We start from the raw sequence: 17,921 nt of genomic DNA, 5'->3' as shown, positions 1-17,921 counted from the left end.
TTGTCACTTAGAACATCGTGCCGCTGATTCCATAAATTTACATTACAATTTTTTTTTTCCTTGTCCTTTTGAAGTAAGTATCGGTGCTGATGCATTAAATTCTCGAAGCCTACAAAACTGTTAAGCGGTGCAACAGTGCTAAGGGAAAAAAAAAAGTCTTTTGCCTCCATTTATTTGCTGTAATCACATTATCAGACATCCAGACAAATAGTAATCTAAAGTCTGCCCCACCGAGCCAAACACTTAAATCCTTTAATAGTGTCACTACATAAGCAGTGTCAATGTATCTTTCCATCTCCGTAGAGGACAATTCATTTTAACACCACATCTCTGTGCATCATTTCTTTTGATCCAATATTGTCAAAGTGATGAGTGTAATATTTTTTTTTAAAAACCCTGTTTTTTTTGTTTTTGTTTCCCGCTATACTACATTCCATCATAAATTCCATCATAAACTCATTGTTTCTTACTCATCATTATAATCTATGTCTTTGTATGAATGTTAATCTCCGAAGGGCTTCAAACAAAATTGTAAACTCTACTGTTTCTGACTCTATAATTCAAGTTCCTTATAATAAATGTCGGGAAATGATCTGTGAGATTCCACTTTTACAGTGGTGAGACAGTGGCTGCACCCACCGCTCACTTTCCCGTTAAACAAATGCAGAGATCCAGTGAGCAGCTTCTTATCAATTATTTTTGTTCAATTTGTGATAGAGATGCACCATAAATTCTTGACAAAGTCTGTTATATTGGTTTAATTGTAACCTTCTTGTCCACTGGCTTAACAGGCATATGGTACTGAGTGGAGCTATATTTATATGGGGCAATCACACTTCTAATACTGTGTGCAATTCTAGTTGCATTTAAAAAAAAAAAAGATATAGCAGAATTAGAAAAAGTATGGAGATGGCAAAAATGAAGGTGGGATGACTTCTTTATGAGGAAGGGCTAAAGTGACTAGGGCTCTTCAGCTTGGAGAAGAGACTGTTTAAAGGAGATATGATAGAGTAGAGAATGACACGGTGAAAAAATTGGTCCCCGTCACCGCCCCGTCCCCGTCTCACCATCCCCGTCACCGCCCCGTCCCCGTCTCACCATCCCCGTCACCGCCCCGTCCCCGTCTCACCATCCTCTTCACCGCCCCGTCACCGCCACTGCCACCCCATTCACCGCCCCGTCACCGCCACTGCAATCCCATTCACTTTTCTTTATTTACGGCCGCTGTACCTAATCGCGGCAAAGATCTCCCTGCCGTGATTAGCATAGTGACCGTGGCTACGGCTGCAAGTCTCCCCTCCCCCCAGCGATCACGGCAGGAGGGCACCCAACCCCTCCTGTAGACCCCCCCAACGGCCCTCCCGACAATCGCAGCAGAAGGGTACCCAACCCCTCCTGCCGGTCCTCCCAATGGCCTCCCCTAAGATCGCCGGCAGGAGGGTACCCAACCCCTCCTGCTGGACCCCCCCCCCCAACGAACCCTCCCACCCCGGAACCCCCTTAGTCTTACTTTCCAAGTTGGACCGGCGGCTCCTCACACGTATGGCCAGCAGGCTTGCCTCCGTCCAAATGAGGCGGGCCCGCCCCTACCCTGCCCAACCCACAGGATCCTAGGGCCTGATTGGTCTAGGCACCTAAAGCCACTCCCGCTATAGGAGGGGCCTTAGGTGCTTGGGCCAATCAGGCCCTAGGATCCTGTGGGTTAGGCAGGGGAGGGGAGGGACGGGCCCGCCTCATTTGGACGGAGGCAGGCCTGCTGGCCAGACGAGCGAGGAGCTGTCCGGTCCAACTTGGAAAGTAAGACTAAGGGGGTTCCGGGGTGGGAGGGTTCGTTGGGGGGGGGTCCAGCAGGAGGGGATGGGTACCCTCCTGCCGGCGATCTTAGGGGAGGCCATTGGGAGGCAGGGGAGGGGAGGGGCGGGCCCGCCTCATTTGGACAGAGGCAGGCCTGCTGGCCAGACGAGCGAGGAGCTGTCCGGTCCAACTTGGAAAGTAAGACTAAGGGGGTTCCGGGGTGGGAGGGTTCGTTGGGGGGGGGTCCAGCAGGAGGGGTTGGGTACCCTCCTGCCGGCGATCTTAGGGGAGGCCATTGGGAGGACCGGCAGGAGGGGTTGGGTACCCTTCTGCTGCGATTGGCAGGAAGGGTTGATCTGACAAATGAGGAGCACGGTGAAATAGCGGTTCCTAGAAGGGGGCACATTGGCCCGCGGGGACAAACCTGTTCACCGTTTCCGCGGTCGGTGAATGGCCTTGTCCCCGTCACCGCAGCGACTGCTAGTTTTCTTCCCCGTTTTCGGCGGTGACCCGCGGCTTAAATGCGGTGGCTGCGGGTAAACCGTCACCGTGTCATTCTCTATGATAGAGCTCTATAAAATACTGAGTAGAGTGGAACAGGTAGATGTGAATCACTTGTTTAATATTTCCAAAAATACTAGGACTAGGAGGCATGCAATGAAGCTACTAAGTAGTAGATTTAAAATAAACTGGAGGAAATACTTTATTTCTTCACTCAACATGTAATTAAACTCTGGAATTTGTTACCAGAGAATGTGGTGAAAGCAGTTAGCTTAGCAGGGTTTAAAAACAAAAACCACAAGTTTGGCTAATTTCCTAAAGGAAAAGTCCATAAGTCATTATTAAGATGGACTTGGGAAAATCCACTGCTTATTTAAATAAAATCTGTTTTACTCTTTTGGGATCTTGTCCGGCACCTGTGACCTGGATTGGTCATTGCTGAAAACAGGACACTGGGCTTGATAGACCGTCAGTTTGTCCAAGTATGGCTGCTAAAATGGCCTAACAAAGACAATCCATGGACACAAATTTCTGGTCTGCTTGGAATCTTTGGTTAAAGATTGCTCCAGGCCAAAGAACCCTGTTTTTTTTTTGTGGTTGAATTAGAGTAGGATAAGGAAAAGGCCGTGCAGATATTCCCATATAATAACTCAGGGCCCCGTGGCAGTCAGAGGTTTTTAAGCTGCTGCTAAGTGTGAACTGAATTAGGCCTGGACTCTGGCATTGAATATGTGGGTCAAATGGAGACTGGTTAGCTTGGTAGCCTTTTAGCTTTTTGCACTCATATAACAGGTAAGCAGACTGATCATCGCTATAGAATCATTATGTCAATGCAGGGACATTCAAAGGGTCTATTGTCTTGCAATATATAAAGCAAAATTGGATTTTTATTCCAAATTGCTAGAAGATGAGTGCCACTCACGCAAACTCTTTGTGTTTCTTCGCTTCCTTACCGATACACATCATCGTTATCAGCCTATTATGCCTGAAGAAGACTGGCAAAGGTGGCAAAGCAAAGGTGGATGAGCTTAGGTCAATTATACTTTCTTTAGACAATGGTATTAGTTCAGTTGAGGAGAGACAGCAGGTGGGATCTTGTTGGAATGAGTTTCAGATGGTTACAGGGCAACTATTAGAACAATATGGGGCTCATAATCGAAAGAGAAAAACATCCAAAAACCGGCCTAAGTCGGCACTTGGACGATCATAAATGAAAGACGTCCAAGTGCCGATAATCAAACCGGGTTTTGGACGTACAGTGGTACCCTGGTTTAAGAGCATAATTCGTTCCAGAAGCATGCTCTTAAACCAAAACACTCGTATATCAAAGCAACTTTCCCCATAGAAGATAATGGAAACTTGAACAATTCGTTCCACCAACCCCCCCACCCCCCCCCCCCCGAGGCTACCAGCGCTGCTCTATCACCCCCTCACCCCACTGTAACCGGCATCGCACATCCCCGAACCGGCATCGCAACCACCATCACTCCCCCGCGAACGTCCCCCCCCCCCCCGCGAGAACCGCAAAGCACCCCCGTGCTGAAAGCGGCATCCGCTCGCCCTTCCTTCCAAGCACGGTCCTTACCCCTTCTGCTCGTAAGGGTGAATGCGAGCTCCCGCCTCTTGCCTGGGCTGGGCCTTGAGCATCTGCGCATGCTCAAGGCATTCTGGCTCTCGTTCTCTCGGAGATCTCGTTCTCTCTGAGAGAACGAGAGCCAGAAGGCCTTGAGCATGCGCAGATGCTCAAGGCCCGACCCAGGCAAGAGGCGGGAGCTCGCATTCACCCTTACAACGAGCAGAAGGGGTAAGGACCGTGCTTGGGAGGAAGGGTGGGCAGATGCCGCTTTCAGCACGGGGGTGCTTTGCGGTTCTCGCGGGGGGGCGTTCGCGCGGGGGGGATGGTTGCGATGCCAGTTCGGGAGGGTGCGATGCCAGTTAGAGCGGGGGGGAGGTGCTCGTACACCAGAACATGCTTGGTTTGCGATGCAAAAGTTTGCTGAGTGTTTTGCTCGTCTTGCAAACCACTCGCAAACCGGGTTACTCGCAAACCGAGGTTCCACTGTATTTCTAAACGACCTAGGCCTTCATAGTGCCGCTGAACGACCATAGCTAAATGGGGCGTGTCAGGAGGAGTGTCGAGGGCGGGATTTGGGCGGGGCGTGGACAGGCTTAGACTTAGTCGTACAGCATGTATAACCAAAAGTTATACAGCCCAGGATCGACGGAACTTGGACGTTGTGACTTAGACCATTTAAAACATGGTGTAAGTCACAAAAAAACCCACCTAAAGTCACCAGAGAAGCACTGCAAACACATAAAACAGACCCCCATACACTACCCCAATCATCACCAATCCCCCACCCCATAAAAACCGTAATCACACCTTTAAAATTCAGCCTCCAGACCATCATCACCTGGCAGCCTGGCATAGGAAAGCCTATTCGTCCTGCAGAGAGGCGGCTTAAGTCGTCTTGGGGGTGGGTTAGGGACCCATAGAGAGGAGGCCCCTTGCCCATAAGCCCCTGTAATCACTACATTGTTACTGAAACATGTGCACTCCCCTATACACCCCCAAAACCCTTTTGTACTGGCATATAAGTGGCTCCTGCAGCCATAAGGGCTATTGGGGTGGTAGATAAGTGGGTCTAGGGGGATTCTGGAGGTGGTTTGGGGGACTCACTGTGACCTATAAGGGAGCTGTAGTGAGATGAAGACATGACACTCTTTTTGTGAAGTTCACAGCAGTGCCCTGTAAGGTACCACGCTATTTAGGTGTCATGTCTGGGTGTTCAGTCCATCACTTTGCAGACCCCTCCCACGTCCAACAGAGCTTGTTCTAGGCGTTTTTGACTTGGACGAAAAGTTGGATGAAAATGTGGTATAAAGATGGACGATTTAGCGACTTGGACGATCAGATCGGCAGGACGTTTGGCCGCGGCAGCCAAACCCGCAAAGCATTTTAACATAAGTAGGAAGGAAGGTATGAGGAAGGTATGGGGGGGAGGAAAATACTGCACAGGGAAGTGGGGTGGGAGGGAAATGCTGCAACACACGGAAATGGAGGGGCAGAAAAGGGGTTGATGGACAGGGGAAGAGGTGCTGATGAACAGGGAGGGGGGCAGAAAAATGAAGACAGGCCTACTGTTGGACAGATGATGGACAGGGGTAGGTAAAACAAAGGGAGAAGGGCTTCTGCTGGATAAGGTGAACAGTGATGGGGTGGTGGAGGACACAGGGGAGGTAAAAGGAAGGAAGAATGGACAGGGGGAGCAGGCAAGGGGTGGTAGTGGACAGCCAAGGAAAAAAAAAAAAATAAAAAAGACAGACAGAAATACAGAAAGCGGCTAAGGAGAGAGAAAAAAAATAAAGACAGACACACACACATATTCTAGCACCCGTTAATGTAACGGGCTATAAGACTAGTTAGTTCTTAAAGTGATGTTCACTGGAATTCCAGTATCCTTATGTAAATTGGTGATGCCTTATGGGCCTTGTAAAGTATTGCGATCTGGTGCTCAAAATCTATTTATTTAGGTATTTATATACCACCTATCAAGGTTATTTAGGCGGTTTGCAATCAGATACTCAAGCATTTTCCCTATCTGTCCCAGTGGGCTCACAATCTATCTAACGTACCTGGGGCTATGGAGGATTGAGTAACTTGCCCAGGGCCACATATACCCTTTTAGTGGAATCCTTCTTGTTGGCTAGCAAGACCTGTGAGACATTATTAAGCAGGAAGATGGTGTCAACCTCTCAACATCCAGGCAAGAATAATAATAATAATAATTTTATTCTTATATACTGCCAAAGCCATGGTAGTTCGAGGCGGTTTACAACAAGAAGAGCAGGGCAATCAGCGAAAATAATTACACAGGCACACATGCATGGTGAGCCCAGCCAAAGGATACTGGGAAACTACTTGAGGTTGGCTCTGCCCATTTAATGAGTACACGTAATAAATCTTTTTAAAAAATCTTTATTCTTAAGAGATGAGCCACAACATAATATATATGTTCAAATATTGTTAACTATAGACCAGCACAGTAACTGAATGACATCAGCCCATATTACAATAAGAGTTGACTGGACTCCATATTTTAAGGTAAGAGCTCATGGACTTATGCTTTTCAGCAATAACAGTTTCATATTTTACTGTAAGACAAAGCATATTCCACCAAGTAACATAGTTCACCTTAGATAAGTCTTTCCAACAATGTAAAATGTTTTTAAGAGCCATGAATCTTGCATTGTGATCGGGCAGTGTTTTAAATAAACCAAAAAACTCTGTGGAGTGACGATGTTCCTAAATGGACTTTATTTGAAAGTGTCAACGTTCCAAAGGTACACTGAAATCATCCACGTAAAATAATTCCATCCACATAAGAGCCTTAAAGGACCTAGTCCGCTAGGGATAAAGGACCCAACACGGTCCGCGTTTCGACAAAAAGTCTTCTTCAGGGGTCCCTGGGGGTCCTATAAAGGTGAATACGTGGTGTCACAATCCGTCCCCTGTGGCTCCGCTCATTCCAGAGCTGCCGGTGGCTAAACCCTATCCAGTCATACAGCGAGCTAACCACGGGGATAGGATTGTGACCAGTCCCAGGGAAAAATGTGTATTTCCCTTTAACTTGAATCAGTCTGAACTGCAGGGAGTAGAGGAAGGGGAGCAGAACAGCTCAGAAGAGCTCCAGAGGAACCTCCCTCCCTCTGCTCACTCCCAGCTGAAACCCATAAAGAAAAAACCAAGACAAGCTAGGCAAACAGTGCAGGTAACTCCTCCCCCCTCAGAGAGCAGGGTGTGTTCGGTTGAACAATTTAGAGGCTGCTCTGAGGAGAGGAAAGTCAGTTGGTCCTGGGCCAGCTCAGGAAAGGGTCTCTCCTGATTGTGCTCCTGAATGTGAGGATGTTGTAATGCAGGAAGTAGACACTGACCCTTTCGCCAACCAGCCAGCCCTGCCTGAACCCATGGACTGTGGGGAAAATCTTGGACTGCCGGAAGATATGCTCCTGGAGTGAAGATAAGTGGCAGGCCTGGAGGTTTGTGAAGGCAGGAGCTTACTCTGTTTGATAGAGTGTTGTTATGCAGAAGTGCTGTGTATTAGAAACTGCATAGACTTGTGCTAAGAAAAAAAAACAAAAACGTTTTTTTTTTTGTTTAACTAAATTCAACTGGCCTGAATTTGGGACTCATGTATAGGAGAGTGAGGGAAGTAAATGTTGTGATTTGGGGAGAATTCACTTAAGATCCAGGTTGGGTTAGTGGGGCCATTATTGGCATTCTGAAGTATCAGAAACTTGATAAGTGAATTCCTTTACTCCCCTCCCCCGCCAACAGCTTCTATGTTGGTTACAGCCAAGCTTTAATTCTTGCTGAGCTTGGAGGCCCAGAACTTGTGAGAGTGTAAAAAGGTTTCTTTACCTTCCTAGAAGTAAAGACAACCCCTCTAGAGTTCTGTTTGTGATTGCAGTGTTTAACTGTGACTTACCTGGATTGCCTGATTAAAGGTAGAAGTGATAAACCCATTCCTGTGGGTCCACTTCATATTTTATTTTGGTATTTGGTTAATAATAATAATAATAATAATAATAACTTTATTTTTGTATCCCGCCATACCCGGAAGAGTTCTAGGCGGTTCACATCAATTAAACAAGGTTACAAGTGGTTTACAGCAGTTGAGCGGGGTTATGAGCGGTTCAATAACAAATTGATCAAAGTTGCCAGGGGGGGGTGAGGGAAGGATGTAGAGGGGAGAGTGGGTGTTAGATGGAAGGGGCGTTGGGATCCTGGTCTTGGAAGAGGCGGGTTTTGAGTAGTTTTCTAAAGCCGAGGTAGTTGGGGGCCTTGAGGGCCATTTGGGATAACCATGGGTTTAGCTTAGTGGCTTGGAAGGCGAGGGTTTTGTCGAGGAATCTTTTAGAGTGGCAGAGTTTAAGGGAGGGGTAGGCGAATAGTTGGATTCTGCGGGAGTCCTTGATGCTGTGATTTAGGGCGAAGTGAGGGATGATGTAGCTTGGGGATAAACCAAATACTGTTTTATAGCAGAAGCAGGCGAATTTGAATAGGACTCTGGATTCTAATGGCAGCCAATGGAGTTTGTGGTAGAAAGGGGTGATGTGTTCCCATTTTTTCAGGCCGAATATGAGGCGGACAGCAGTGTTCTGGATCATTTTGAGTCTCCTGATGGTTTTTTTTGTGGAGCTTAAGTAAATGATATTGCAGTAGTCCAATATGCTGAGGATGGAGGATTGTACTAGCAGGCGGAATGAAGTTTCGTCAAAGTATTTTTTTATGGTGCGGAGTTTCCAAAGCACCGAGATACTTTTTCTGACGGTATTGTCCGTGTGTTTGTCGAGGGATAGATGTTTGTCTAGTGTGACGCCGAGTATTTTTAGGTTGTGTTCAAGGGGGAAAACGGATCCTTTTACTTGAATTGTGGTGTCTTTGATTTTATCTTTGGGGGTTGCTAGGAAGAATTTTGTTTTATCCGGGTTTAGTTTTAGTCTGTATGATAACATCCAGTGTTCTATCTGATTGAGTATGCTTGAAAGGAAGGTAAGGAGCTCTGATGTAAAACTGGTTAGCGGGATGATTATAGTGATGTCATCTGCGTAGATAAAAAATTTGAGCTTGAGGTTTTGCAGAAGGTTTCCTAGGGAGGCGAGGTAGACGTTGAACAGGGTGGGAGATAGGGGGGAGCCCTGTGGCACGCCACAGGAGTTCTCCCAGCTATATGAGAAGGCGTCGTTTTTGAATACCCTGTATGATCTGTTCCGTAAGAACCCGTGGAACCAGTTAAGGACCTGGCCCGAGATGCCTATGTAGGAGAGGCAGTCAAGGAGAATGTTGTGGTCGACCAGATCGAATGCGCTGCTCAGGTCGAGTTGTACAATCAAGGCGCTGGAGCCTTGGCTGAAGAGTTTGTGAAGGTGGTCTAGGAGAGAGGCTATAATGGTTTCGGTGCTGTGGTTGGAGCGAAAGCCTGATTGATTGTCATTTAGGATATTGAATTTATCAAGGTATGTGGTAAGTTCGGCATTAACCAGCCCTTCTGCTATTTTGGTGAATAGTGGGATGCTTGCGATCGGTCTGTAGTTGGACGGGATATTGGGTGGTTCTTTTGTGTTTTTTATGATTGGGGTGATCGAGATGTGGCCTTGTTCTGCTGGGAAGCTTCCGGTAGACAGTAGGAGGTTGACCCATGCCAGCATATTTGCTTTGAAGTGGGTTGGAGCCGTTTTCATAACGTTAGGGGGGCAGGTGTCTAGTCTACAGAAGGAGTTGGTATATTTGTTATAGAATTTGTTGAAGGATTGCCAATCGATAGTAGTGAATTGATCCCAGTTTAGGTCTGCTCTGAACCCCGGGTCTGGTTTGGGACTGTTGTTGTCTTGGAGGGTTGGAAAGTCCCCGTGGGGATTGGCAGGGGCAGTTATCGAAGATCTTAGTTTCAGTATTTTGGAGTTGAAGAAGTCGGCTAGGGAGTTGGCGGTTAGTGTGGGTTCCTCGTCCCGGTTGTCGGTAACTGTCTCGAGATTGTAAAGATCGTTGACCAGTTTGAAGAGGTTACTACTGTTGATTGTGACATTTCCAATTTTTTGGGCATAGAAGTTTTTTCGTTTATCCTTGGTTAGGGTTTTGTAGTTTTTTAGTTTAAGTCTCCATTCTATTCTGTGCTCTTGGGTTCCAGATTTGGTCCATTGTCTCTCCGATTTTCTGAGGTCCTTTTTTGCCTGTAGTAGCTCTAGGTCAAACCAGCCCTCCTGGTTTGAGGATCTAATTCTGCTGGTTTTTAAGGGGGCTATTTCGTTTAGTATGTTTGTGCTGTCTTTGATCCAGGTGGTCATGATTTGGTTCGTTTCGTCATTTTGTTTTGTGATAGTTTCGTAGCGGGACCAGAATTCATTCGGGTCGATCTTGCCTCTAGTGGTGTGGGTTTTGGTGTTTCTTGCTTTTCTGTTTATGGTGGTTTTTTGTTGGTAGTGAATGGAGAAGCTACAAAGTTTGTGGTCAGACCATAGGGAGTCTGTCCAGTTGTCTTGTTTCCACACAAATTTGGGAGTGATTGGTTCTTTGGCGGAGAAGGTCACCAGGTCTAACTGGTGACCTCTTTGGTGGGTTACGATGGGTGGGGGTTTGAAGTAACCTAGCTGTGAGATTAGTGACCAGAGGTCGGATATATCTGGCTGATCTGTTTGCTCTAGGTGAATGTTGATGTCACCGCATAGAAGGTTGTATGGGCTTGCTAAAGAGTTGGTTAATAAAAATTCGGCGAAGTCCTCCCTGGCGACCGTCCATTTTTTGGGGGGGATATAAAAGAGAGTGATTGTTAGGGAGGAAGCAAAGGCCTTTGAAGTTAGTGAGGCGGCTAGTATTTCTAGGTTGGGGGAGGATTTGGTGTTGAGTGTGGTGCAGTTTAGATGGTCTTTGAAGATTATTGCTAGGCCTCCTCCCCTTCCCCTGGTTCTGGCTAGGGACAGAATCTTGAAGCCTGGAGGGAGACAGTCTTTGATGATGATGTCTGTGTCTGATAGTAACCAGATTTCAGTAAGCAAGACAAAGTCAGGATTGGTTTCGGTCAGCCAGTCTTTAATCAGGATGGATTTATTCCTCATCGATCTTATGTTTAGGTAGTAACCTTGAAGGTTTTGGAAGTTGGTGGGGTCCGTTGGGGGGTTGTGGGAGTAGGCTAGTTTTTTCAGTGTTCTTTGTTTTTTCATGAAGTGCTTGGTTGGTTTGTGGGTGGTGGGAGGATTGAGGGTTGGGAAAGGACCTGTGTTTAGGTGGTCGTGTGGTGTGAGTGGTGTGAGTGAGTGAGATCTGGGTTTTGCCAGACGGTATGAGGAATAGTGAACTGGGATGGGGGCGGAGTGTATTGGGTCGGCTGTGCAGATCTTGGTGGTGAGTAGGTAGAGTAGGAGTAGTGTAGCGCATTGGTGAGAGTTAGACCAGGCCATAGTGGCGCACTTGGAGGGGAAAGTGGCACACTTGGGGGGGAAGGGATTGTTGATGGAAGATTGTGAATTTTTTTTTTTTTTTAAAGCATTCTACTTGGACTTTGAAGAATTTGTTTTTTTTTTAATGCTTGTGGATTAACTAAGGGAGACGTTGATCCCATCATCGTTCCACTGAATAAAGTGACTATGAACAAGTAAAGCTGACTTGTTTTACCTTTATATTTGATTCCTGACAAGTGGAGATATACCAACAGGACTTCCTTCCTTCATCGGAAGCACGCCGGAGTTGCGCTCGGGTGAGCAGAGACCGGGTTCTGGAAAATACAGGTACCGGCTCTGTCACAGTGGGAAACAATTATGTGGTGAGCCGGAAGTGGGGTCAATTCCTTTTGTTTTTTGCCAATATAATAACACGCAGATTTAGAGGCTCCTGTATGTTTAAGATCATAGAGATGGTTTCCACCTATGGAGTATGATTCCGGTGTCTCTCGGTGCACATCGTTGGCTGCAGGTTGTGCTGACACACTCCTGTTGAATAGGCATGGTTCAATCTGTTGTATTGCGTTGTTTGTCAACACACTAAGATTTCTTGCTTTGTACGGCATATTGTTTTCATGCCCTGTTAACAACTCCTGTTCTTGCTATATATTATTAAAATCAATAAAATATTTGAACTAAAAAAAAAAATCTTTATTCATTTTAAAAGCTAACAATAAGTGCAACATATTATACAAACTTTTTACACTTTAAACATCACTTAAATTCAATCAAATTATATTTCTTTTTTTTTTGAAAATGTTATATTTCATAACAAATACATATCTTCCCCGCCCCCCTCTTATACACATAAAAATTGCAATCAACAATAAATTAAATGTATTTCCCCACCCTGGACGTGTATAATCAAAGGGCTAAAACAAAAATAATCACTCCTTACAGAATTTTGCCAATGGTTCCCAAACATCCTTAAATTTTCTATAATGTCCCAGTTGTATGGCAATCATACGTTCTACTTTAAAAGTGTGGCATAAAGATTCCCACTAGAAATTATATTTTCAACTTCTTCATAATAAAGAGAAGTTTGTTGTTATGGGAAGTTATTGGGCTTTTAGCCCTCATTAACGAGCCAAAGAGCACTGTATCATATGCCAATCCCACTGGAGCTTCCAGTGTTCTATTGATTTGACTACAAATGGATCGCCAAAATTCAAGTATCAAGGGACAAAAGAAGAGCAGATGATCCATTGTCCTTTTATCGCAATGACAGTGCCAGCATCAATTTGACCTAGAACTATCTACTTTTTGCAATCTAACAGGGGTCCAAAAACTTCTATGTAACAAAAAAAATCCCAAGTTTGTCTCATAGATGCTGACGCCGCACATCTCATCCTCCAAGTCCAAATTCGTGACCATTGAGACGCAGAAATCAGCTCTTTTATCTCAATGCTCCAAATGTCTCTAAGACTAGTTTTTGGTTTCTTATTTATATAACCAGATATTAATTTATACCATTGGGCAACCTGATGTCCTAGGAAATCCGTCTGGAAGCATGGGACCGGCAAGCTATACTAAATCATTAAAAAAAAAAAAAAATCAGGTCCCAACCTTTTGGAACGCACAGCCTAGCTCAGTGTTTTTCAACCTTTTTTGGGCAAAGGCACACTTGTTTCATGAAAAAAATCACGAGGCACACCACCATTAGAAAATGTTAAAAAATTTAACTCTGTGCCTATATTGACTATATATAAAGTAATTCTCTTGAATAGGAATCAAATAAACACAAAGAAAGTATTTTATAATTACTTTATTATGAAATATTAAGTAAACAGAATAGTGAAAAATTATAAAATACTTTATTCAGTGCGAAACCTGGGCCTGTTTGGCTGAACACAAAGCTGATATTCTGGCTGGAATCGAAGAAAGACACACACGTAGCTCTTCGTCAACAGCTCTCAGTCTCTCTCTGTATTTGGTTTTTATAGCATACAAAAATAGACAAATATATCCTCCATCCTTTTTATTAAACCACAATAGCAGTTTTTAGTGCAGGGAGCTGCGCTGAATGCCCAGCGCTGCTCTTGACGCTCATAGGCTCCCTGCGCTAAAAACCACTATTGCGGTTTAGTAAAAGGTGACCATATTGTAAAATATAGACAGCAGATATAAATTCAGAACTGTGCATAGTAAGTGAAGGGAAGTTTTCATCTCTGGGAATTTACCCAGTTAACTATTAAGTTATTTGGGCAAATTCCTTTGAAAACTGTGGTAATACTGCCTCCACTTTGCTAAATTTAAAATAAAATCATTTTTCCTACCTTGTCTGGTGATTTCTGGTTGCACTTTCTTCTTCTGACTGTGCATCCAATCTTTCTTCCCTTCTATCAGCCTTTATGCTTTCTCTCCTCCACACCTCATTCCCTCCCCCAACTTTTTCTTCCTCTCTCCCTGACCTTTCTTTCTTTTTTTCTGTTTCTCTTCTTTCCTTCTGTTTCCCTGCCTGCCCCCTTTCTTTCTTTCTCCCTGCCGTTCCCCAAGCCACTGCCACTGCCATCGGGGAACAGGACCCACCAATGGATAACAGGCCCCAAAGCCGACGCCGACGCATGCTCTCCCTGACGTCAATTCTGCAATCGGAGAGGAAGTTCCGCCCAGCCAGGCAGCGATTGGCTGGCCCGAACTTCCTCTCCGACTGCAGAATTGACGTCGGGGAGAAGAAGACTTATCGGCTCGATAGATTAGATCGCCAAGACAAAGTGAGTCCTGGGTGATTGACTCACTTTGCCTTGGCGAGCTACTGGCGCCCCTGCCTCGGGCCCCCTGTCAGCTCCGGGCCCGGCGGCCCTGCGGTACACCAGGCAACATCTCGCGGCACACTAGTGTGCCACGGAACAGCAGTTGAAAAACACTGGCCTAGCTATTTCTGGAAGGAGCATTCTTTAACTCATTTTTGGAAACAGTTTAAGGCATATTTAATTCAGCAAGCTTTTCCAGGTTCGCTTCTGGAAGAGGATGTTTAAGAAGGCTTTTTCTCTCTTTTTAACCAAGAGAAGAATTCTGGGTTTCGTGTGACTGGGTGGACTTTGTTGGGGGGGGGGGGGGAGGGGGAGAAACTTCCTCTCCAGTTTTATGGAGTTCTTTTCCAGTACGTGTTTTTTGTATTATTATTATGATGATTGTTACCCATGTAGATTACATTATAATGTAGCAGTATAACAAATTAAATAAAGTTATACCTGTAATCTACTAACCAATTCTCTACCCACAAACTGCCCAGAACTAACCAGATGGTGGCACAGTAGTCAGAGCTGAGTTGAATATTGGTAGTCGGACTATTTAGCATGTTATTCCAAGGGCCCCCAGAGGAGCCTTACAGAATTCCTCCATCCCCCCTTATAGGGATGGTTCCAGATGGTTCCTTGCAAAATGATCTGTGATGCCCTAAGTGAATTTTCAGCCAGGCGTTCTTCTGTCCTCTGGGGTGGATCAAGGCACTACCCCATCCCCCTATAGTCTTGCATCTCCCTTTTCCCTCCCTCCCCCTTCTTATGTCCAGCATTTATTTTCTCCTTTCCTTTTCTACCCCCCTTGTCCAGCATTTCCTTTCCCTCCCTGTCCTCTGGGTCCAGCATCTCTTCTCCCCTTTTCTTACCTTATTCCCATGTCCATCATTCTCACCTGCTGCCACCACCCCTGATACCACTCTTTCCAGATGTTATAAAGATACTCTTTGTTGACATAAAGCCTTTCAGCCTTCCCGTTAGAGGGGTGGCAACAATGTTTGAGTACCATACATCTACTTAAAAGCCCCTCTCCAGTACAGAGTACTTCTGAAGTGTCCAGAAAGGGTAAGACAGAGGAAGTGGGAGCATGCTAGATATGGCAGTGGGAAAAAGGGAGATTAGATTATGCCCTCCTGGACTACTGTATTCTCAATGCTGTTATCCACTGGAAACTGGAAACAATACAACGTCAGTGTATTGGAAAAGCACCAGGATCATGACCCTAAGAGAATCACAGAGAATGAAGAGGTTGTGATCACCCAGGACATCACCATTCTAACAGATTAAAAAAAAAAATTTGAGTGGCATAGTGGTGAAAGAGAAAAAGGTTCATAGACAAAACCGCCGAAGACAAAGGCGCGCGCCGAAGAAAAAGAGTGTTTTTAGGGGTTCCGATGGGGGGTTTTGTTGGGGGAACCCCCCCACTTTACTTAATACAGATCGCGGCGGCGTTGTGGGGGGTTTGGGGGGTTGTAACCACCCTCATTATATTGGAAACTTAACTGTTTCTCTGGTTTTTAGGGAAAAAGTGAAGTTTTCAGTAAAATGTGGTGGGTTACAACCCCCCAAACCCCCCACAACGCGGCACGATCTGTATAAAGTAAAGTGGGGGGTTCCCCCCACACACCCCCGTCGGAGCCCTTTAAAACAGTCATTTTCTTTGGTGCGCGCCTCCACGTTGCACTCAGTTGTCTGCGCACGCCTTTGTCCCGGTGCGCTTTTTACCTGACACCGAGAAAAACACCAGAACGGCCTTGATTATAGAGGTGTCAGTCCCAAACAATTGCTCTATAGATCGTGTAGAGAGGGAAATGCAATCTGAGACCAAGAAAATGTGGCAGAAAGATACAGAATTGTGTCCCTTTGTTTGGGGTGCCACAGGCCTCATTGAAAAGCATACCTGGATAAGTTGCCTATACATGAACTTCCTTCTCTGAAATCAAGCCTACTATATGCTCTTCAGACTCTATTCCCACCCAACTTCTTGACCCCATTTCACATAGTTACCCCTGCTATCTGTCGTATCTTCAACATATCCATTTCCTCTGCAACTGTTCCTGATGCCTTCAAACATGCAGTGGTTAAGCCTCCTCTCATATGCAATGACTGAATCCCATTTAAAATTGTAAGTCTAGTTTAGATCTCAAGGAACTAAAGGTTGTTTTATGTTCATCTCAGAACACAACTGGAATAAAGTTTTCTTCTTGGATATATCACTGTAAAAACTTCAGGATCAGATAAGGTGAATTTGGTGCATTATTTGATCGTGATTAATTTTAGCACATGCTGGCATTAATTCTCACCGCAATTTCTTGACTGGGAAAGGTAATCAAAAGTTGCGCTTCAGTTTTAAAAGGTGCTAGAAAAGGGAAAAAAGGAAGACAACAATAACCCACACCAGAAAATAAGATTTGAAAGGAGGCATGCATTAGCAGCTTTGTATTTTCTATCAAAAAAGGCTTTATTGATATAGTAATGCAGAAAGCAAGTCAGGAACACCATATATTGTGGGATCAATTCAATAAAGGGAACTCAAGTTTCAAGTTTCTTTAATTTTGATAGACTGTTTATCAGTCAGGTAGCTAAATGGTTTATGATAAAATAAGATTTAAAAATAAAATGTTGAAATTAAAAAAAAATTATATCAAGAGTTAAAAAGTATGGGAGAATAATCAAACTGACGTAGGAGATTTGCGACAAAAGACGTATGAGGAGAGACTTGAAGCCCTGAATATGTATACCTTAGAGGAAAGGAAGGACAGGGGAGATATGATTCAGCCGTTCAAATACGTAGAACAAAATATTTTCCAGAGAAAGGAAAATGGTAAAACTAGAGGACATAATTTGAGGTTGAGGGGTGGTAGATTCAAGAGCAATGTTAGGAAATTCTACTTTACGGAGAGGGTGGTGGATGCCTGGAATGCGCTCCCGAGCGAGGTGATGGAGAGTAAAACTGTGTCTGAGTTCAAAGAAGCGTGGGATGAACACAGAAGATTTAGAATCAGAAAATAATATTAAAAATTGAACTAAGGCCAGTACTGGGCAGACTTTGTCTGTATATGGCCGTTTGGGGGAGGATGGGCTGGAGAGGGCTTCAATGGCTGGGAGGGTGTAGATGGACCGGAGTGAGCTTTAACGGAGACTTCAGTAGTTGGAACCTAAGAACAGTACTTGGCAGAGCTTTTGATTCTTGCCCAGAAATAGCTAAGAAGAAGAAAAAAAAATACCAATAAATTTTTAGATTGAATCAGGTTGGATAGACTGAATGGACCATTCAGGTCTTTATCTGCCGTCATCTACTATGTTACTATGTTACATGAGTCGAGAGGGAGATGAGGGAAGGTAAGTTTGTAAATAAATCTAGATGAAAATAAAATAAAGGGAGGGAAGTGGAGCGTTTTGATTTTCCAAATTACTTCGGAGAGTTGTATGAGAATTATTTGAGAGAGCTGGGATTCAGTAATGGCACATTAGCACACCTGGCCAGGTATCAAATACTAGTATAAGCTGACATTTATGTGCTCAACTTTAGGTGTGATCACTTATGCCATGTCTGGGGGAAATCCACTGCTTATTCCTAGGATAAGCAGCATAGAATCAGTTTTATTCTTTGGGATCTTGCCAACTTGGGTTGGCAAGTACTTGTGACTTGGGTTGACCACTGTTAGAAACAGGATACTGGACCTTCGGTCTATCCCAGTATAGCAATTCTTATGTGAGCCAAATATAGGACAGTCAAGCCATTGTGACATCACTGATGAGGTTGGCTCTTAGGCATTGGTGGAATGAGGCATTATGACATCACAATCTCAGTTCTGGAATGTTGCTACTCTTTGGGTTTCTGCCAGGTACTTGGGACCTGGGGTGGCCACTGTTGGAAACAGGATA

Source organism: Geotrypetes seraphini, chromosome 5 (genome assembly GCF_902459505.1).
Source record: "Geotrypetes seraphini chromosome 5, aGeoSer1.1, whole genome shotgun sequence".
In the NCBI taxonomy this organism is placed as follows: Eukaryota; Metazoa; Chordata; class Amphibia; order Gymnophiona; family Dermophiidae; genus Geotrypetes; species Geotrypetes seraphini.
The sequence above is the reverse complement of the archived record's forward strand: the minus strand, read 5'-3'. Positions refer to the sequence as shown.